Source organism: Labrus bergylta, chromosome 4 (genome assembly GCF_963930695.1).
Source record: "Labrus bergylta chromosome 4, fLabBer1.1, whole genome shotgun sequence".
NCBI classification, from domain to species: domain Eukaryota; kingdom Metazoa; phylum Chordata; class Actinopteri; order Labriformes; family Labridae; genus Labrus; species Labrus bergylta.
In genome coordinates this window covers 725,028-750,042 of record NC_089198.1, presented here as the reverse complement: position 1 = coordinate 750,042, position 25,015 = coordinate 725,028, and positions in this window count along the sequence as shown.

The following is a 25,015-nucleotide window of genomic DNA, read 5'->3' as shown; positions in this document are numbered from 1 at the left end:
GAGTGTGTGAGTGTGTGAGTGTGAGAGTGTGTGAGTGTGAGAGTGTGTGAGTGTGAGAGTGTGTGAGTGTGAGAGTGTGTGAGTGTGAGAGTGTGAGAGTGTGTGAGTGTGAGAGTGTGAGAGTGTGTGAGTGTGAGAGTGTGAGAGTGTGAGAGTGTGAGAGTGTGTGAGTGTGAGAGTGTGTGTGAGTGTGAGAGTGTGAGAGTGTGTGTGTGTGAGTGTGTGAGTGTGAGAGTGTGAGAGTGTGTGTGTGTGAGAGTGTGAGAGTGAGTGTGAGTGTGAGAGTGTGTGAGTGTGTGAGTGTGAGAGTGTGTGAGTGTGAGAGTGTGAGAGTGTGTGAGTGTGAGAGTGTGTGTGTGAAGCAGAGGCCTCAGATGAACATCAGTCATTCAGGGTTTACTGTTGGTCACTTTCAGATTCAGACTGTAACACGTTTATCATCGTCTCAGGTTGTAATTAGTGAATCAGCTGCTTTCACACCTGCAGAAAACTCGTGCTGAGCGTCATGTGATCACTCAAACACCTGAATGTTTCTCTCTTCACTCTGAGCGTCATGTGATCACTCAAACACCTGAATGTTTCTCTCTTCACTCTGAGCGTCATGTGATCACTCAAACATCTGAATGTTTCTCTCTTCACTCTGAGTGTCATGTGATCACTCAAACACCTGAATGTTTCTCTCTTCACTCTGAGTGTCATGTGATCACTCAAACACCTGAATGTTTCTCTCTTCACTCTGAGCGTCATGTGATCACTCAAACACCTGAATGTTTCTCTCTTCACTCTGAGTGTCATGTGATCACTCAAACATCTGAATGTTTCTCTCTTCACTCTGAGCGTCATGTGATCACTCAAACATCTGAATGTTTCTCTCTTCACTCTGAGCGTCATGTGATCACTCAAACATCTGAATGTTTCTCTCTTCACTCTGAGCGTCATGTGATCACTCAAACATCTGAATGTTTCTCTCTTCACTCTGAGCGTCATGTGATCACTCAAACATCTGAATGTTTCTCTCTTCACTCTGAGCGTCATGTGATCACTCAAACATCTGAATGTTTCTCTCTTCACTCTGAGCGTCATGTGATCACTCAAACACCTGAATGTTTCTCTCTTCACTCTGAGTGTCATGTGATCACTCAAACACCTGAATGTTTCTCTCTTCACTCTGAGCGTCATGTGATCACTCAAACATCTGAATGTTTCTCTCTTCACTCTGAGCGTCATGTGATCACTCAAACACCTGAATGTTTCTCTCTTCACTCTGAGCGTCATGTGATCACTCAAACATCTGAATGTTTCTCTCTTCACTCTGAGCGTCATGTGATCACTCAAACATCTGAATGTTTCTCTCTTCACTCTGAGTGTCATGTGATCACTCAAACATCTGAATGTTTCTCTCTTCACTCTGAGCGTCATGTGATCACTCAAACATCTGAATGTTTCTCTCTTCACTCTGAGCGTCATGTGATCACTCAAACATCTGAATGTTTCTCTCTTCACTCTGAGCGTCATGTGATCACTCAAACATCTGAATGTTTCTCTCTTCACTCTGAGTTTCTCCTCCAGCCTCCTCGTATTTATTCTGCAGAAAGTCAGAGTGAGCTGATGTGAGAACACAGCAGGATATAATCAGGAGAATTCACCTGGAGCCAGTGGGAGGGGCCAGTGGGAGGAGCCAGTGGGAGGGGCCAGTGGGAGGGGCCAGTGGGAGGGGCCAGTGGGAGGAGCCAGTGGGCTTTATGCCTCTTCACAGGGCCCCTCCAACCAGTGTTCATCACCATTATGTTAAAAGTATTCTGACACGGTAAACGATGATCTAAAAATGGCACTTTCAGTGTTAGAGAAGCTCAGGTACATTACTACGTTTTGACATGTTTCTTGTGATATTCCGTTTTTAAATCAGGGAACGCGCTCTTTCTGATGATGACGCATAAGATGTGTGTTACAAACATTACTACGATTAGTTTTAAAATGAGACGTAGCACCATAAACCTCTCTCTCTCTCTCTCTCTCTCTCTCTCTCTCTCTCTCTCTCTCTCTCTCTCTCTCTCTCTCTCTCTCTCTCTCTCTCTCTCTCTCTCTCTCTCTCTCTCTCTCTCTCTCTCTCTCTCTCTCTCTCTCTCTCTCTCTCTCTCTCAGGGTCGCCGTGTCTTTGGAGTCTCTCTGAGCGATGTTATGAAACAGAAGCTGCAGGTCTGAACGCTTCATCAAACTTTAACAGCTTTATTATGCAACACAGAGAGACAGCAGAGGTTACTACAGGTCACAGCCGCTCTCACCTGGACGCTCTCACCTGGACGCCTCAAAGTGTTCACAGCTCATTGTTTTCTGTGATCAGCTCCGAAACCACAGGAAGCTTTGAGATCCAAAATCTGAAGTTAATCCAGATAAAAGCACTTACAATCATCTGTGTGTGTGTGTGTGTGTGTGTGTGTGTGTGTGTGTGTTACTGTGTGTGTGTTACTGTGTGTTACTGTGTGTGTGTGTGTTACTGTGTGTGTGTTACTGTGTGTGTGTGTGTGTGTGTGTGTGTGTGTGTGTTACTGTGTGTGTGTGTGTTACTGTGTGTGTGTGTGTGTGTGTGTGTGTGTGTGTGTGTGTGTGTGTGTGTGGACTCATGGTCCATTTTAAAAGACGTACAATACAAAAAATAGTGAACACACATATACAATAAAAACATTCCCACGTCTTATAAAAGGCTCTTATTCCAACGTCTCCAAAGGGATGACTGGTAGCGTTCTGCACTATAACTTGGGTTCAACAGCAGCATTATAATTACATTCTTAAATCTGTACATCAGGTTCCTCAATAAAGCTTGTAAGGTGTTAACTCCTGCATTCACAAATAGCTCACCTGCACTCCTCCATCTTGGCTTTTTAAGATCCTAAAACAATCATTGTAAGCAACCTGAAGTCTGTGCATACTTGATTTTTTGAACTTACCCCATAAGGGGGCAGTATACAGGGGAGTGCAATATGCTCTAAAGAGACATATCTTTACATGATCAGAACATATTGGCCTGGGCATATAATGTACCACACTGTCGAAACATGTCGTCAGCGTCAGACATTTGATCTGTTGTAAAGTGTCCCAGGTATTTGGCTTTATAACAAACACAAAGTTCTTCCCCAGAAAGATAAAACTGTGGAAAGTGGAGGTCCTTATCTCCCTTTGCCCTACATATCAGTTCAGTTGTTCAGATAAACCGTTCATATACAGGTTGAAGAGGGCTGGTGACAGTAGCCCCCCTTGTTGAACTCCATTACCAACCCTGAAGGGACCAGAGACACTACTGCCCCATCTGACTTGTATACTCTGGTTAGCATACCAGTATGCAAGTATTCTTATAATGCTAGCAGGTACACCCTTTGGATTTAATTTTTTTAATAGCTTCTGGTGATTGACTCGATCAAATACCTTAGAGGCATCAATAACGACAATTAGAACAGATACACAACTCAGTGCCATGCTTCAGTTTGAAACCAAACTGATTGTCTCTGGTATTAATATAATCACCCAATCGATCTAAAAGAATACTCTCCAGAACTTTGGAAATCACACTTTCCAGTGCGATTGGTTCTTGGTTCTGATTGGTTGATGTTGTAGTAATGACAGGCACAAGAGTTACAGCCAACATGGAGTCGAGCATCAGCCCATGTGTCATAAAGCCAGTGAAACACATGACAAGTAGAGCGGCCTCTTTGGGGAATGAAAACTTCAGGTGCTCTGCAGTCATCTGATCTGAGCCACTTACTTTATTTACAGATAATTGTTCAATAGCTTCAGATACCTCAATGGTTGATTCCTACTGCGTCCCTGTTGGCAACATTACCCACTTTATATGGGTCACTTTTAACACAATGAAATAAAGCCGAGTAATTCTGTTTCCACAATTCAGCGATGTTATCAGCTCCAGAGACTCCCTCAATGTATTGCTCCTGTTTAGAGTTCTCACCTCCTTCCAAAATTCAATCCCATTCTTATTTAGCAGCTTTTCAGCCGTAGAGTCTGCTCTCATCACTTGTTCATTTTTGGATATATAACGAACTGCATATTTATACCTTGAGAGAGTAAGCTTTTTATAATCCAGGACTGTGTGGGTCGGCCTTCCTGAACCCAAGCTTTAAATGCCTCCTTAGCTTCTGCATGATGAGCAGCTACATGCTTTCTCCAACCTGGCTTGGTGTTAGAATTTACCCTTTTAGAATAATTATGATATGACCTGCTGGCCTCATACACAGCTCCAACAATATCATTGTACACAGAGATCTTTACGGTGAGAAATGTCATTACAGTTTCCATCAGAACACATAATTGCACCTCTCGGTAAACATACACCACTAAGAAGGATATCAGTTTTCCCATAGTATGATAAGATGTCTTCATTGGTGAGTTTAGCCCAATCCAGTTTAGCTTTAGTGTTTGTAGTATTACTGACCTCATTCATCATCTCAGGTAGATTTTCAACATCAAGAGACATTATAAATGGTAAATGATCAGACATTGATTTCTCATAAGATTTCCATGGAATGCAGAATCTCATGGGCATCAGCAGTGCTAATACAATGATCAAGCCATGATGCTGTGTGCCAGGCCTCACTTATGTAAGAGTAACTGGATAATAAAAGTCTGTTATCATCACAAAACTGTGACATATGTTGAGCAAATATTGACCTTCTATCTGAAATATCAGCATTCATATGTGTGTCTCTCTGGGGATGATTTGTTTCGTTCATTCACTTCCTGTTTTGACTTAATGATAATAAAGTGATGAGTGTGTAAATTGGCAGTAATGGTTCAAATCCCTCTTGTGATGAAAATGAGCTCAAAGACGATCAGTCCACATCTCAGTCAGATCACAGAGACACAAACGAGAGATCTAATCCTGATTCGTCGATCACACCTCAGCTGTGTCAGCTGTTTAAGCGTCTACTTCCTGGTTCACTCTCAGTGACCGGGGGTCTCATTTATAACCGTTGCGTACGCACAAAACGGGGTCTGAAACTGGCGTACGCCTTTTCCCACGCAAAGTCTGTGATCTATAAAAACAAACCTGACGGTAAAATGTGCTCACCGGTAAGCAAACTGTGACCCTGGCGTACGTTCATTTTGGAGGCATGGGAAATCATCGACACAGACAATGAAGTGGTGAATTGAAACCTGCAGATACATACTGATGTCTCTAAATATCAAACTTTACTGACAGATCCACGTCATCAGAATCATTCAAACCGATGGTTTTATTTAGGCTATAATCGCGCATGTAGTGAGCCGTTTCCGATAAGTCACTTTCATTATGACAATATATAAACAGAAAATAAACACAAAATATAAAAGTCCGCCTCATACATATTGCATCAGCGCCGTCTCGCCTTCATTATCCCGGACGGACCTCAGAGGACCGGACGTGTACACTAATGTAATCACTGATGTAGAGTTAAACATGAGACTAACACAGAGACCACAGAGCCTCCAGTTTTCATTCATATCCTTCAATATCGAGCATTTATCATCAAGTGTGGTTTTTAGTTTTAATACTCACACACACACACACACACACACACACACACACACACACACACACACACACACACACACACACACACACACACACACACACACACACACACACACACACACACACACACACACACACACACACACACACACACACACACACTTTTATGTTGAAATGTTTATGTTGAAATGTTTATTTTGAAATGTTTATGTTGAAATGTTTATTTTGAAATGTTTATGTTGAAATGTTTATTTTGAAATGTTTATGTTACACTCACACACACACACACTCAGCCTCTGGTGGGGCTCGGCGATGTTCAGTCCATTAAGCGGGGAGTGTGCAGTCGTCGTTTGTCTGTGTCGTGGCAGAATTCACCATCACAAGGTCACTGCTCATGACTTCACACACACTCACACACACACACACACACACACACACACTCACACACTCACACACTCACACACTCACACACACTCACACACTCACACACTCACACACTCACACACTCACACACTCACACACACTCACACACTCACACACTCACACACTCACACACACTCACACACTCACACACTCACACACACACACACTCACACACTCACACACTCACACACACACACACTCACACACTCACACACACTCACACACACACTCACACACACACACACACACACACACACACACACACACACACACACACACACACTTTTATGTTGAAATGTTTATGTTGAAATGTTTATTTTGAAATGTTTATGTTGAAATGTTTATTTTGAAATGTTTATGTTGAAATGTTTATGTTGAAATGTTTATGTTGAAATGTTTATGTTGAAATGTTTATTTTGAAATGTTTATGTTGAAATGTTTATGTTGAAATGTTTATTTTGAAATGTTTATGTTGAAATGTTTATTTTGAAATGTTTATGTTGAAATGTTTATGTTGAAATGTTTATTTTGAAATGTTTATGTTGAAATGTTTATTTTGAAATGTTTATTTTGAAATGTTTATTTTGAAATGTTTATGTTGAAATGTTTATTTTGAAATGTTTATTTTGAAATGTTTATGTTGAAATGTTTATGTTGAAATGTTTATGTTGAAATGTTTATTTTGAAATGTTTATGTTGAAATGTTTATTTTGAAATGTTTATGTTGAAATGTTTATTTTGAAATGTTTATTTTGAAATGTTTATGTTGAAATGTTTATGTTGAAATGTTTATTTTGAAATGTTTATGTTGAAATGTTTATTTTGAAATGTTTATGTTGAAATGTTTATTTTGAAATGTTTATGTTGAAATGTTTATGTTGAAATGTTTATTTTGAAATGTTTATTTTGAAATGTTTATGTTGAAATGTTTATGTTGAAATGTTTATTTTGAAATGTTTATTTTGAAATGTTTATGTTGAAATGTTTATGTTGAAATGTTTATGTTGAAATGTTTATTTTGAAATGTTTATGTTGAAATGTTTTTGTCCTGTGAGTCTGAACTCGTAATCTTTGAGGTAAACAGCCAGTAAAGTTTCACTTCTTATCACAACATCTTTTTAAAAGTATTAAAGTTGAAGAAAACTACGTCTACCTCATGACAAATGTGACCAAGAGAAGAAAGAGCCAATCAAGACACGAGAGGCACTTTTCTAAACAAACACGTTGGAAATGTCCCAGCAGGGCTTCCGTACCAAACTGAGAGAAGAATGAGTCCATCAGAAGTGAACAACAAAGTCCAACACAAACATATGGACAACACAACACTGGATCAAACATACGGACCAAACTTTGATACAAAACCAAAAATAAAACATCAAGACATTCACAAAAATAAAAACTAAGAGAAACCAAGAGATGAACGAGTGATGAACGAGTGATGAACGAGTGACGTCAGAAACTAAGAGATGAACGAGTGATGAACGAGTGACGTCAGAAACTAAGATGAACGAGTGATGAACGAGTGATGAACGAGTGACGTCAGAAACTAAGAGATGAACGAGTGACGTCAGAAACTAAGAGATGAACGAGTGACGTCAGAAACTAAGTGATGAACGAGTGATGAACGAGTGATGAACGAGTGACGTCAGAAACTAAGAGATGAACGAGTGATGAACGAGTGACGTCAGAAACTAAGAGATGAACGAGTGATGAACGAGTGATGAACGAGTGACGTCAGAAACTAAGAGATGAACGAGTGACGTCAGAAACTAAGTGATGAACGAGTGACGTCATAAACTAAGAGATGAACGAGTGATGAACGAGTGACGTCATAAACTAAGAGATGAACGAGTGATGAACGAGTGACGTCAGAAACTAAGAGATGAACGAGTGACGTCATAAACTAAGAGATGAACGAGTGATGAACGAGTGATGAACGAGTGACGTCATAAACTAAGAGATGAACGAGTGACGTCAGAAACTAAGAGATGAACGAGTGACGTCAGAAACTAAGAGATGAACGAGTGACGTCAGAAACTAAGTGATGAACGAGTGATGAATGAGTGATGAACGAGTGACGTCAGAAACTAAGAGATGAACGAGTGATGAACGAGTGATGAACGAGTGACGTCAGAAACTAAGAGATGAACGAGTGATGAACGAGTGATGAACGAGTGACGTCAGAAACTAAGAGATGAACGAGTGACGTCAGAAACTAAGAGATGAACGAGTGACGTCAGAAACTAAGTGATGAACGAGTGATGAACGAGTGATGAACGAGTGACGTCAGAAACTAAGAGATGAACGAGTGATGAACGAGTGATGAACGAGTGACGTCAGAAACTAAGAGATGAACGAGTGATGAACGAGTGATGAACGAGTGACGTCAGAAACTAAGAGATGAACGAGTGACGTCAGAAACTAAGTGATGAACGAGTGACGTCATAAACTAAGAGATGAACGAGTGATGAACGAGTGACGTCATAAACTAAGAGATGAACGAGTGATGAACGAGTGACGTCAGAAACTAAGAGATGAACGAGTGACGTCATAAACTAAGAGATGAACGAGTGATGAACGAGTGATGAACGAGTGACGTCATAAACTAAGAGATGAACGAGTGATGAACGAGTGACGTCAGAAACTAAGAGATGAACGAGTGACGTCAGAAACTAAGAGATGAACGAGTGACGTCAGAAACTAAGTGATGAACGAGTGACATCAGAAACTAAGTGATGAACGAGTGACGTCATAAACTAAGAGATGAACGAGTGATGAACGAGTGACGTCATAAACTAAGAGATGAACGAGTGACGTCAGAAACTAAGAGATGAACGAGTGATGAACGAGTGACGTCAGAAACGAAGAGATGAACGAGTGATGAACGAGTGACATCATAAACAAAGAGATGAACGAGTGACGTCAGAAACTAAGAGATGAACGAGTGATGAACGAGTGACGTCAGAAACTAAGAGATGAACGAGTGACGTCAGAAACTAAGAGATGAACGAGTGACGTCAGAAACTAAGAGATGAACGAGTGACGTCAGAAACTAAGAGATGAACGAGTGATGAACGAGTGACGTCAGAAACTAAGAGATGAACGAGTGACGTCAGAAACTAAGAGATGAACGAGTGACGTCAGACACTAAGAGATGAACGAGTGATGAACGAGTGACGTCAGAAACTAAGAGATGAACGAGTGACGTCAGAAACTAAGAGATGAACGAGTGACGTCAGAAACTAAGAGATGAACGAGTGACGTCAGAAACTAAGTGATGAACGAGTGACGTCAGAAACTAAGAGATGAACGAGTGATGAACGAGTGACGTCAGAAACTAAGAGATGAACGAGTGACGTCAGAAACTAAGAGATGAACGAGTGACGTCAGAAACTAAGAGATGAATGAGTGATGAACGAGTGACGTCAGAAACTAAGAGATGAACGAGTGACGTCAGAAACTAAGAGATGAACGAGTGACGTCAGAAACTAAGTGATGAACGAGTGACGTCAGAAACTAAGAGATGAACGAGTGATGAACGAGTGACGTCAGAAACTAAGAGATGAACGAGTGACGTCAGAAACTAAGAGATGAACGAGTGACGTCAGAAACTAAGAGATGAATGAGTGATGAACGAGTGACGTCAGAAACTAAGAGATGAATGAGTGATGAACGAGTGACGTCAGAAACTAAGAGATGAATGAGTGATGAACGAGTGACGTCAGAAACTAAGAGATGAATGAGTGATGAACGAGTGACGTCAGAAACTAAGAGATGAATGAGTGATGAACGAGTGATGAATGAATGACGTCAGAAACTAAGAGATGAACGAGTGACGTCAGAAACTAAGAGATGAACGAGTGACGTCAGAAACTAAGAGATGAACGAGTGACGTCAGAAACTAAGAGATGAACGAGTGACGTCAGAAACTAAGAGATGAACTAGTGATGAATGAGTGACGTCAGAAACTAAGAGATGAACGAGTGATGAATGAGTGACGTCAGAAACTAAGAGATGAATGAGTGACGTCAGAAACTAAGAGATGAATGAGTGACGTCAGAAACTAAGAGATGAACGAGTGACGTCAGAAACTAAGAGATGAATGAGTGATGAATGAGTGACGTCAGAAACTAAGAGATGAACGAGTGACGTCAGAAACTAAGAGATGAACGAGTGACGTCAGAAACTAAGAGATGAACGAGTGACGTCAGAAACTAAGTGATGAACGAGTGACGTCAGAAACTAAGAGATGAATGAGTGACGTCAGAAACTAAGAGATGAACGAGTGACGTCAGAAACTAAGAGATGAATGAGTGATGAATGAGTGACGTCAGAAACTAAGAGATGAACGAGTGACGTCAGAAACTAAGAGATGAACGAGTGACGTCAGAAACTAAGAGATGAACGAGTGACGTCAGAAACTAAGTGATGAACGAGTGACGTCAGAAACTAAGAGATGAACGAGTGATGAATGAGTGACGTCAGAAACTAAGAGATGAACGAGTGACGTCAGAAACTAAGAGATGACTGAGTGACGTCAGAAACTAAGAGATGAATGAGTGATGAATGAGTGACGTCAGAAACTAAGAGATGAACGAGTGACGTCAGAAACTAAGAGATGACTGAGTGACGTCAGAAACTAAGAGATGAATGAGTGATGAATGAGTGACGTCAGAAACTAAGAGATGAACGAGTGATGAATGAGTGACGTCAGAAACTAAGAGATGAACGAGTGATGAATGAGTGACGTCAGAAACTAAGAGATGAACGAGTGACGTCAGAAACTAAGAGATGACTGAGTGACGTCAGAAACTAAGAGATGAATGAGTGATGAATGAGTGACGTCAGAAACTAAGAGAAGAACGAGTGACGTCAGAAACTAAGAGATGAACGAGTGACGTCAGAAACTAAGAGATGAACGAGTGACGTCAGAAACTAAGAGATGAATGAGTGATGAATGAGTGACGTCAGAAACTAAGAGAAGAACGAGTGACGTCAGAAACTAAGAGATGAACGAGTGACGTCAGAAACTAAGAGATGACTGAGTGACGTCATAAACTAAGAGATGAATGAGTGATGAACGAGTGACGTCAGAAACTAAGAGAAGAACGAGTGACGTCAGAAACTAAGAGATGAACGAGTGACGTCAGAAACTAAGAGATGAATGAGTGACGTCATAAACTAAGAGATGAATGAGTGATGAACGAGTGACGTCAGAAACTAAGAGAAGAACGAGTGACGTCAGAAACTAAGAGATGAACGAGTGACGTCAGAAACTAAGAGATGAACGAGTGATGAACGAGTGACGTCAGAAACTAAGAGATGAACGAGTGACGTCAGAAACTAAGAGATGAACGAATGACGTCAGAAACTAAGAGATGAACGAATGACGTCAGAAACTAAGAGATGAACGAGTGACGTCAGAAACTAAGTGATGAACGAGTGATGAATGAATGACGTCAGAAACTAAGAGATGAATGAATGACGTCAGAAACTAAGAGATGAACGAGTGACGTCAGAAACTAAGAGATGAACGAGTGATGAATGAGTGACGTCAGAAACTAAGAGATGAACGAGTGATGAACGAGTGACGTCAGAAATTAAGAGATGAATGAATGACGTCAGAAACTAAGAGATGAATGAGTGACGTCAGAAACTAAGAGATGAATGAGTGACGTCAGAAACTAAGAGATGAACGAGTGACGTCAGAAACTAAGAGATGAATGAGTGATGAATGAGTGACGTCAGAAACTAAGAGATGAACGAGTGACGTCAGAAACTAAGAGATGAACGAGTGACGTCAGAAACTAAGAGATGAACGAGTGACGTCAGAAACTAAGTGATGAACGAGTGACGTCAGAAACTAAGTGATGAACGAGTGACGTCAGAAACTAAGAGATGAACGAGTGACGTCAGAAACTAAGAGATGAACGAGTGACGTCAGAAACTAAGAGATGAACGAGTGACGTCAGAAACTAAGAGATGAACGAGTGACGTCAGAAACTAAGAGATGAATGAGTGATGAACGAGTGACGTCAGAAACTAAGAGATGAATGAGTGATGAACGAGTGATGAATGAATGACGTCAGAAACTAAGAGATGAACGAGTGACGTCAGAAACTAAGAGATGAACGAGTGACGTCAGAAACTAAGAGATGAACGAGTGACGTCAGAAACTAAGAGATGAACGAGTGACGTCATAAACTAAGAGATGAACGAGTGATGAACGAGTGACGTCAGAAACTAAGAGATGAACGAGTGACGTCATAAACTAAGAGATGAACGAGTGACGTCAGAAACTAAGAGATGAACGAGTGACGTCAGAAACTAAGAGATGAACGAGTGACGTCAGAAACTAAGAGATGAACGAGTGACGTCAGAAACTAAGAGATGAATGAGTGATGAACGAGTGACGTCAGAAACTAAGAGATGAATGAATGACATCAGAAACTAAGAGATGAACGAGTGACGTCAGAAACTAAGAGATGAACGAGTGACGTCAGAAACTAAGAGATGAACGAGTGACGTCAGAAACTAAGAGATGAATGAGTGATGAATGAGTGACGTCAGAAACTAAGAGATGAACGAGTGACGTCATAAACTAAGAGATGAACGAGTGATGAACGAGTGACGTCAGAAACTAAGAGATGAACGAGTGACGTCATAAACTAAGAGATGAACGAGTGACGTCAGAAACTAAGAGATGAACGAGTGACGTCAGAAACTAAGAGATGAACGAGTGACGTCAGAAACTAAGAGATGAACGAGTGATGAACGAGTGACGTCAGAAACTAAGAGATGAACGAGTGACGTCATAAACTAAGAGATGAACGAGTGACGTCAGAAACTAAGAGATGAACGAGTGACGTCAGAAACTAAGAGATGAACGAGTGATGAACGAGTGACTCCCGCCAAAACGTATCGGCAACACTTCAGGAGGAAATCCAAACAAAACAAAAACAAAGTTTCTCGTTCTGACGACATCAGAAGACTGATCACAAATCTACAGCGTGTGGAAGAAAACATGAAACACTTAATGGTGAGTAGGATGAATGTTTGTGTTGCCGTGGTGACTGAAACAGGAAGAGATTTTGGTATGGTGACGAGCCTGCTGTCAGGTGTTAATGTGACTGCTTCAGGAAACTTACAGCTACATCGACTTCTTTGAAGGATGAAGATTTCCGGGTCGGGGGAAAAGACGGTTTCTGAATCAAATCATTTATTTTAACCTCCTGATGACGTCACATTTGCTGTAAAGTTATTTATAGTTTGAGTGTTTCATGTTTTTATCTCTTTTAAATGTGATTAGTAAAAAGGGGGGGGGGGTCTTCACTTTCAGTTCTTCTATTTAGAAATCTAAATCTATTTCTTGGACAAACTGAGATGAAACTGAGTCCAGAATCACCTGCGGACCAGGTGGACCTGCACGTGCTGAATCGTGTTCACGTGTTTTCTGACATGAATGCAGGTTTTCATGGAGTACCTGATCGGAGGCTGTGCAGGTGTGTGTGTGTGTGTGTGTGTGTGTGTGTGTGTGTGTGTGTGTGTGTGTGTGTGTGTGTGTGTGTGTGTGTGTGTGTGTGTGTGTGTGTGTGAGAGACTCACCTGGACCTGGTACATGTCTCGGACTCGGTGTGCTCCGGCAGATCTCGGATCGGTCCTCCGCCGTTCAGCGGGACGGAGTCAGCAGCTGCAGCCGCCAGAGGTCCACCACAGCCCGGCTGCGCTGCCCTGCCCCGCTCGGTGTGTTTCCCGGGCCTCTCAGCTGTGGACGACGCGGAGATCTCGCTCCGTGCTCCCGGTCCCGGTCCGCTCGGTCCAGCCTCCCCGACACCAAAGCGCCCCAGCACCGCGGGGCCCGGTTATCATGTCTCTCCGCTCCGCTGGAGGGCGGGATGAAAACAAACCGAGCCGAGACGAGCCGTCCCGAGCTGCTCCGAAGTTAAGATACCCTGGCTACACACAGGGACTTCCGGTCAGGTGCTTCACAATAAAAGCGTCTTATTGCGGCCTCCAGTTCAAAACAATACAATTTAAGTTCAGAGAAAAAAAACAGGAAAATGAGTTCTGAAACAACCTGGTATAAATTCATGAAATGCTTATTTCATTATTCAGTTATATGTCGGCAACTTTTATCATTTAAAAACTCTAAATGTCTTGATATTAAACGTACAATCTGTAGAACTTTGTTTATGATGTGGATTTCCTTGTTGTTGATATGTTTGATGATGAAGAAATTCGCCGTTGAGACTGACTTGCTTTCAAAGAGTATAATTTTATTTAAGCAAGAAACAGAATCACTGGTCACGTCTGACCAGGAGGATCAAGAAGCCAATAATGATCTCTCTCGAACACACAGAGACAATTGCTTATATGCATCCAAACATCTGTTTTCCGTCATAAAAACATCAAGTTACACAACCATATATGGCAATACTCCTATACAACACCTCAATTTAAACATTCCACCTGAGGGGACTCCTAAATCTCCTTCAGATACTATCTCCAGACGCACCCGTTGTAAACTTATATTATCTCTGTCCTAGTTACATCAGACACTTCATAGTCCCCCCTAGCGAGACTATAGTCTCGCAAACGAGATAAATTATACAATTATGATGTTAATTAGCCTCATACGAATCACTTCTGTTCATGCTTAACCTTAGTAATATAGTAAAATTTTATTTGTGGAGTGTGAGAGCGAAAAACCCATCAAGCAGCTATCTTTCTTTATTATCCATCAAACAATCTAGACAGGAAAAACTCTCTCACGGTTCCTCTGCCCCAGGCAACCACCTATAGTACTCCAAACCAATTAAAAAGAAAAAGGGTTATGAAAACTTTTCAGGATGATATATAAATGCACACATTCAAAACCTCAGAAATAAAATCTAAAAATTGTCCAAAGTCAGGCTGGTCGACCCATCGCACCTTCCAATGGACCTCTCCCTACCTAACACCACTTTCCCTAAGGATCGATAAAGAAAGAAAACACCTGAGTTCCCAATATATGCATCTTATACAGTTCCAGAAAAATATGTCTTGCTAAAAATATCTACTTTAAAGTAAAACATACAAAAATATTTATCAACAATACAAGTTACATTGTAATAAACCTTCAATGATTTTTCAATCGAAACCCCTCATCATGATGTCTTCATTCAGGTTTCCGTTGTCCATTTCCATCCTCCATTTTCTTAAGTTTGGTTGTTTCAACTCCATTAATCTGGAAGGATCTCTGGACAATCAGCCACCCTCACATTGGTCTCCCAAATATCATCCTGGGAAGAAAAATCAACAGCCAGTATCTTTGTACATACAAAACATCAAAGATATTCATTTTTGTATCATACTTTCACCTTATTCCACTACATGATTAACATATACATGATTAAAATATTCAATTCCCCCCTTTTATCAATTCACTTCCAGTTCAAAATAATAGTGAGTCAATGTTGAATTCAGATATTCAAAAATGGATATTTCTCTCCAATCTCTATGACCTCCTCACCTTCACTTAGGTCATTACCACTCAGTAGCGGCATCTGAATGTTTTCTCCTGGCATCACAACTCCTACCCATCTCAATATCATAGCCTTAGCAAAGGTCAACAACAGCGTACAAAAACAAAACATCACACACAGTGATAGAAGGGTAGCCACCAAAATCTGAACCACTATAGCTCCTACTGGTCCTAATTGGTCTTGTAACCAGGTATTCGCAGACCATCCCGCTCTTTCTGATGGACCAAATGAATCCCTAATTAGTTTCAAAGCATCTATGACACTAGTCATATTGTCAGTAGCATCAGGAATCAAAGTGTAACAGGCTTCTCCAGTTAGATTCAAAGCTACACAGAGGCCACCTTGTTTGGCCAAAATGTAATCAAAAGCCATGTCATGTTTCAGCAACGTCAATCGATGACTCCTCTGAGTATTCGACAAATATTCAAAACCTTTTATGGTCTCGTTTGCAAAACCTTGCAGGGTATATGTAATATTATCAATATGATCAGCTAAGTATGTAACACCATACCATGGAAACAATCCTATTCCCCATTTCTCTCCCAAACTTATCCTCCAATGATAAGACTCCAAGTTGTGAAATTGTGCCAAATCTCTTTTCTTTCTACTGCTAGAGATTGTCGTAGAGTTATCCTCATCAGACCCTTGTCCCTTCTGAATAACAAAAACATCATACGGAAGTTTCAACTGTGCCATATAACAACATCCAATCCAACCATAAGGTAAAAATAAGTATGCCTTATCACCACAAATCCACCAGATATCTTTAAATGTTCCTATGGTAAAATTACCCGGTAAAGTTTGATTCTTTACACTTAGAGTTTTACTCAGTCTGCGATGTGGTGCATGAAAGGTCACTATATACATGTCATCAATAGCCCTTTGATCACGTCGTCTAAATTGCATCATATAGTTATCACATTCTGATATTCCCATAAACATACCATCTCCACCATGAGTACCATTTGAACAAAAACAAAATTTAACCTTCACAGGTGTCACTTCCATAGGATCAGGGACTGCTGTCGTAATATCTTCATACTGATAAAGGAGATTTATATATGATAACTTCTTCAACCAAGCACAATTCCGTTGAGGTGTAAATAGATGCACCGACACGGCCATCCAATAATCTTTTGGTGCTTGTTGCTTAAATACCAACCACGATAGCGCATAATTTTGACATTTAGAAGTTAAAGGTTCTGGTACCGTCTCTAGAATTGAAGGCCATGTGCCTGGTGCTGGAACTCTCACGACACATGGACCACTCAAATTACTAGCCAATCTAACAGAGTGAGTCAACTGTTGGTACCACATATTTCTACTTGCCCACGGGTCTGCAATTTGCAACACCGAGGAATCAAACCCATAAGCTTTCCATTGGGTTTCACGCTTCTCTAATGCATGAAGATGTTTAGTCATGACTTCTGATGTCCCGTCAGCATCTACAAAATCACCAATCAGATTCGACATAGTCATCTGAATTGTTTCAGCTGCCTTAACTAATGTAGATGTAGCAACAGATGTCAACATCATACCTACAGACTCTGTAGACACCGAAGAACTCATCATTGTTTCGTTGATAGTAGATCCCATCTTTACAACCTCACTTGTAAAATTACTCGCAGCTAGAGTAGTAACCAAAGTTGATACGTTAATACTACTAGTTATTCTCTGAGCTACAGTAGTAGACATCATCTGTTCATCAGTCACCCTTGGAGTGACTAGTTGCTTTTGAACCTCTTTAGCCACCGTAACTACTTCAATAGGATCTAGGCCTTCTACCACAAGCATTATCTTACGAGTTCTATACCCTTTTACCCAATAATTGTGATATGGTACAAATTTAAACTCTGGATCCAAATAAGTGCATGTATATTCTCCCTGATCTTCCCCTGTTACATTGATTAGGACAAGTGTACAGTCGTCTTCAACCCTAAACAACCTTATGTGATTATACAAAATATACTTTCTTTGATCATGAGGCACACTATTAATTTCAGGTCCTGTTAGCACTATTTCTTCACCACGGGCATTTTTCCAATTAGGGGGATTATTATCATCATTATTCCATTTTCCACATTTACATGGAAGGCGTGCTGAATTCCCTAACGTAGCTTTAATCACAATGTTTACAGGAAATTGAGTTGTAGAAATCATTTGAGGCTCAGCTGTATTTAGACGCAATATTTCTGTGACGTCAGTAACCTTCAGTTTTGAAAAGGTGGATGTCTGCTTTATTTTCTCAATCAGCGGGAGAGTTGATATGGTAGTTGACAGTTTTCCTACTTCAACAACCAGGGGTTTTGCAATTCTAGTTTCATTTAGTACCACTAAAGTCACAATACTGTTTCTGTAACCTAACCCCGATTGGGCACTATGCTCTCCCATATTTACTAATTTTGGGTCATAATATGTACACTTATAGTCACCTTGATCTTCAATCTGAGATCTACGTAAATAAAGACTACAGTCTCCCTCAATCTTTGACCTTCTTCGATCATTAAGCAACACATACTTTTCTAGTGGTGATGTCCCCAATAAATCAATAACCTTACCATGGCTATCTTCCCACTGGACTCGGAATTTCCCTTTCCCATTATTTTCCTTTGTACACTGACATGGGAGCTGAACTGACTTTCCCAAAGTCACTTCTACTCTAGTCCTCGTAACGTTTTGGTCTAACCTTTCTTCGGGTTGGCCTTGGACTCCTTGGCCCAACTGGGTCTGTGGATTTTCCTGTAGAGGCATCACAGTCCTCTGGAGTCTTTGACTCATGCTCTTGAGAAATAGACTCTGTTGTTTCTGGGACAAGTTGTAAATCAATGTCACCAAATCGTCTTTCTTGCTCATGGACTGACAAGTCATCCCTGACATCATCAAAAGTGTAATCAAAATCATCATGCATAGCCCCAACATGGTCAATCCCTTCTTCCGGATCTTGACCTTGGGGGTCTGCATGAACCTCTGCTGCTTCTGTAGCTTCTGTTGGCTCTCTTTCGCTTTCAACATCTCGGTTCTGTGATCGTGGAACCTCTTCTGTTGGCGCTTTAACACAATGTGATAAATGATACCAGGTAGGAGACCCTTTAACCTGGACTGCAGTTCCCGTACTGCGGACTACTTCAAATGGTCCTTCACGGCGTTCATTAAACCACTTCCTCCTAAACACCTTCACGAATACCTTGTTTCCAGGTTGCACTGCATTCGTCTTTTGCTCATCGAGTCTCTCTTGCACCTCCTCTCGTTTTTGCCTGTCAGAGACATATGTGTATATTCTCTTATGTAAAGCAGCCATGTAATTAACATACACTCGCATTTCATCTTCTAAAAGGGCTAAACTTGGACCCTTGCCACTTGTACGCAAACAAGGTGTCGGCATCCGTCTGCCCATTGCCAACTCATGGGGTGTCATGCGCAAATCACGGAGCCCACTTGAACGACACACCATTAACGCCAGTGGAAGCGCTTCCACCCAATTCAAACCTGTGTGTTGGCAGATTTTAACAATGCGGTTTTTTAAAACACCATTCATTTTTTCACAAGCACCTTGGCTTTGCGGATGATAAACAGCTCCTAAACGTTGTTTAATTCCCAATTTTTGCAGAATTAGTCTTACTGTTTTATCCACGAACTCTTTCCCATTATCTGAGGATATGCGATCTGGGAGTCCCCACCTGCTTATAACCTCACGACACAAAAACTTGGCAACAGACTGAGCATCTTTCCGCTTAGTTGGACAGGCCTCAGGCCACCTTGAAAATCTATCCACAACAACTAACATGTATCTTTTACCTCCTACCGGTCTTATCATGTCAACAAAATCCACAACTAACTCACGCATAGGACCTGTTGGCGTTGGAATGTAACCGGGAGGAACCATCACACCCCTACGAACGTTGTTTTTTAGACAGATAGTACACCTGCCTATGACATAATCAATCTGTTCAAGCAAGTACAGTGCCCAAAAACCATATTCTTTCGTGATCTTTCTCCTAACCTCCCCCCTTGCAACATGGGCTAAACCATGTGCCTCCTGGATCATCAGACCCAGCAGGTCTGGGGGCGCTACCAGCAATCCTTCATGATTTCTCCACAGGCCAGTGGAATCTTGAGTGGCTCCTCTGTCTCTCCATAATTGTTTATCCATCGCAGAAGCAGCTTCTTGCATTGAGACAACATCCCTGAGCGTAATGTTATCCTCCAAGTCCACTTCATGGGTGACCAGAAGAACTTTGCCCAATTTGTTTGCTCCTGTTATCGCCTTTGCAGCCTCATCAGCTACTTTGTTACCTTGTGTGACCCTTGACATGTCCTTTTTGTGTGCTGCACACTTAGTCACTGAGATTTCCTTCGGCTTCATCATCGCATGCAACAATTTCATTATCTGGGCATGATGCTGTATCGGAGAACCATCTGTTTTCTTAAACCCCCGATTCTTCCACACCGATCCAAATAGGTGGCACACATTATGTGCATATGCCGAATCTGTATATATCGTCACCCGTTTGCCTTCAGCCAACAGACATGCTTCAGTCAGCCCCACTAGCTCAGCAAGCTGTGCAGATGCAGGTTGTGGTATTTCTTCTGCTTTTTCAACAACAAACTCCGTCCCCTGGGCTTTGACTACTGCATAACCAGCACTCAATGCATCATCCACACGATAGCAGGACCCATCAGTCCAATACTCCACATCCGACTCATGCAGTGGAAGAGCTTGTAAATCCGACCGGAGCTTCGAATATCTCTCCACTTCCTGAACACAATCATGTGGCTCCCCATCCTCTGGAGTCGGCAAGTTCTCAGCTGGATTTACTGTGACACACCTTACCAAGGTGACATCTTCCTGTTCTAAAAGCCTATGATAGTCTCTAAGCCTAGGCATAGTCAAAGTATATTTACCAAAATTCAGAAGATTTCTGAGACTATGGTGGGTAAGAATTGTTACAGGGTAACCCATAGTTACTGATGATGCTTTATCATACATTAGATAAACTCCTGCCATTGCTCTGTAGCACAGTGGTAACCCCATCTCCACTTCAGAATAGCCAGTAGAATAATAAGAAACAGGTTGAGGACTTGTCCCCGTACCTGTGGGCTGACAAAGAACTGCACATGCATATTTACCCCCAGTGGATGTAGACACATACAGCAAAAAGTTCTTAGAATAATCTGGCAATGCTAGCGCTGGTGCTTCCTGTAACCTCTGTTTAATCGTCTCAAATGCCACAAGACTTTCCTGCGTCCAGGTGAGATTGCAATGGAGTTGAGCATTCCCGGTTTCTTTGATCATAGCCCTCAAAGGCCCTGTTAGAGTGGCATAGTCCTCCACCCATGCTGAAGAATATCCCGCAATTCCAAGAAATGTCATCATCTCTCTGACTGTTCTGGGCTTCGGCGCCTTTCGAATGGCTTCCAAATGGTTGTCAGAGATGCCTCTGTGTCCCTGAGTTATTGTTTGACCCAGATACACCACCTTCTCCTGACAGAATTGCAACTTCTTCCGAGAAGCCTTGTGTCCTTTTTCTGCCAATAACTGCAACAATTTAATTGAATCTTTTTGGCACGTTTCCTTATCTGGTGAACAGATGACAATATCATCTACATACTGAATAACAGTACTTTTCAAAATCTGATTTAACCCTGCCAAATCATCCTTCAACACTTTATTGAAAATATGAGGGCTATGTTTGAATCCTTGAGGGAGCCTCTTATATTTGAAAGCCTGTCCTTTATATGTAAATCCAAACAACCCTTGACTTTCTTCACTTAGTGGAACACTAAAAAATGCTCCACACAAATCTAACACTGTGAAATGTGTAGCGTCTGGGGGAATTTGGGCCAACATAGTATGAGGATCGGGCACATCCGCCGAAAAGTCAGTCACCACTTCATTTACCTCTCTTAAATCATGTACCAAGCGATACGATTCATCTGGCTTCTTTAAAGGCAATATAGGTGTGTTTTCCTTCCCTCTGTGTCCCACAGAGAGAAGAGAGAGGAGGAAGGGCTCTCTCTCCACTCCTCTTCAAAAGGAGTAATCTAATTGGCTTTCTATGTGAGGCAACGCCTCTTGGACCCGCCTCCTAATTTTAGCAAGGGCTTCCAGTCTAACCTGGCTGTCAAAGGGTTAACATCGTCTCCAAACCCTATGGTCCAAACCTAGTGCATTTAATGCACAGACAGGCGCATCTCACCCGTGGGTGTTGTGGGTGCTGTGACACCCCTACTTTCACTAAAATGTACACTTTTTACTAGTGGAGTCATTAAAAGAAAACTTATCACTCAAGTAAGATTTATTAAGTGACAATTAAGCCAATCATATCTATTTGATTACAGTTGAAGCACGGTAAGGTTACATTTGCATTTAATCCTCCTGTCACTCATCACTGAGTCAGAGCTCAGAGCTCACACATGGAAACATGCTGCATGTAGCATCCTTCTGAAAGAGAGTAAGTCACCCAAACCGAGGTTTTTAAGATAAATCCACCTCACAAAACAGCATAAGTGTAACATTTTCTCCTCTTGGTTGTTATTTTAGCTGTATGTATTTACTCCCATAACTTTACGATGTAGCAGAAGTCCCCTTTGCAGTTTTTCTAAATAAAAGCACATTTTATGTGAAGACCGGAAATAAAGAGACTAAGGCGTAAGGCAATAAGAAAAGCAAAATAATGGCATCACAAAGAACCGTTTTGAATCTGGTTTCTAGAGCTGACTGGGTTACTCACAATGGATGTTCATAAAGTTAGTGTCTAATTATCTTTTGTAACTTTGTCTTGTTATATGATGTTTCAGCTAAACTTAATTATTGGACATTAAATGAAACAGAATGTGTTGATTTCCTAGAGGGTGGTAATATACTAGCACAGAACACACACACTTTTAAGATCACTGCTCCACCCCTGTGCACAGAGTCTATGCACACACAGAAATCAGCACAATATCCTCCCAATCAACAGCCAAATAGAAAAATATATTCTCTCCACCTATTTTAATGTGAACACACACATACGCACAAACAGACAGAAAGAGAAGTTCACACTCCAATCAGCCGGCAGTTCTAAACTTTATCAGGAATTTTTCTGTTCTTTTCTCTAATCTTGCTACCTGAATGGGTACAGACTATCCTCGCTGGTCTCTCCACTTCTTAAAAAACAGATACTATATACACTTATGCTATGTATAAACGTCCTTTATTAGGCTCATGTGTATTTATCAGATTAAACAAACATCCTCTGAGGGGCTCATAGATTTTTATCAAATTTAATATATAAAGTCCCCTGAAACAAAGGGCTCATAGGTTTTTAACACTGATGAAGATCAGATAAGTAAAAGTCCTCTGAAACAAAGGCTCATGTTTTTTATCACTGATGAAGCAAAAATGTCCCCTCTTATAAGTTACTAAATCGCCTTTTAACCAATCACCTGCTATATATGCCTATTTAATAATACATCTATTCTATTTATCAATCATACATATACAAGAACATTTCCGGATCAAATACACATCTTCACACCACACAGACCTCTCAAAACCATCCAAATCACAACACAAGAGACAAGACACAGACAGAGACAGAGCCTTTCAGCAGCCACACACACACAAACACTTCAGGCTGTATAGAGCTTGCGCCACACACATTCCAAGAACAGCTGCGCCTCAGCGAGTGCACACACATTTCAGTTCAGATTTTGAAGTCGACTCATTTATAATTTTCCTCTATCAAATTTTACTTCTGTCAAACTTTTAACAAATTGTCTTTTAACAAATTACTTCACACTGCATGCTTCAATGCACACTTTTTCCTTTACTCAGCGCTTTTTTCCCACTTTTCTCAAAACTCTTATCTTTATTCCTTATCTTCACTTTTCATCTTTTTACTTCTCATCTTTACACTTCTCATCTTTATTTCTTCTCTTTTATTTTCCTACATTATACGTTTATCATCTATTCAAATACCCTGGCCAGGGATCCCCTTTGTTTTATTTTTACTCAAATTTGACTACTTCTTAAAGCCAACTTTCACTTCAGTGTCTAATTTACACATGACTTACTGTTAAGAGGATACGGGCCCTGTCCTTGTTAAACTTGCATAGTTTTTTAGCTAACTGGTCTCGTTACTAGTTGCGCTTATGCTATCATTACCTTTCAACTTTATTCATCTCTTCTTCTCTTATTTATCTCTTCTTTATTTTATTCCCCTTTATCTATATACTTTTTAACTCAATAAACCCCAATTTAGACGGAGAATTACTCCAACATCAACACATCATTGCACTTCAGTTCTTTGACAGTGCGGCCAAAATTGCCGATAGACGACAGAAACAGCTCCGCAATATGTGCAGAAAAAAAAAAGAAAGAAACACTTACGAAGTGATGGAAATAATAAACAAGCTGTGGTCCCCTGCAGAAGGCCCCAACTGATCCTGTTCGTGACGCCAAAATTGATGTGGATTTCCTTGTTGTTGATATGTTTGATGATGAAGAAATTCGCCGTTGAGACTGACTTGCTTTCAAAGAGTATACTTTTATTTAAGCAAGAAACAGAATCACTGGTCACGTCTGACCAGGAGGATCAAGAAGCCAATAATGATCTCTCTCGAACACACAGAGACAATTGCTTATATGCATCCAAACATCCGCTTTTCGTCATGGGTCATAAAACATCACGTTACACAACCACATGTGGCAATACTCCTATACAATACCTCAATTTAAACATTCCACCTGAGGGGACTCCTAAATCTCCTTCAGATACTATCACAAGACGCACCCGTTGTAAACTTATATTATCTCTGTCCTAGTTACATCAGACACTTCATTTACATTAAAATATCCACATTATTTAAAATCTATGAACTCTGTTATGTATATATATTTTGAGTTCTTACATTACCTGAAATATTTCCAACAGTTGTCAAAGGCAAAAATCCTTCATTTTAGAGTCGTAATGGGGCGTGTCTCATTACGACTTTACTGTAAGTTATTCTGGTATTGTGAGAGACCTAATGCACTATTTTTTTGTATTATACTGTATATCAATATAAATGATCTCATCTTACTCTATTTCCCGCTTTAAAACAAATTAATATATCTTAAAAACACAACCATTTCCCTCTGAGGAACCCAGTTTGTCTGAACACTCGTTTGACCCATCGTCACCTGTCTTTTACCTGATTAGAGACACATCCAGACGTGGCAGAGAACATGAGCCTGACTTTAAAGGTCTCATATCCTCCTCCTCTTCTTCAGTTTAAATAAGTCTCAGAGCTCCTCAAAACATGTGTGTGAAGTTTCTTGTTCTAAATCCACTCTGATCCTGTATTTGATCATGTCTATAAACCCCTCTATTTCAGCCCTGCTCAGAACAGGCTGTTTCTGTGTCTGTACCTTTAAATATGTAAATGAGCTGTGTCTGACCACGCCCCCTCTCTGGAAGGGCTTGGGTGTACTCGGTCTTTCTCGCTCCATGTCCTATTGTTTACAGTGAGAAGGCAGACTCAGAGGGCAGAACAAACACCTAGCTGTGGGAGTGTCACCCAC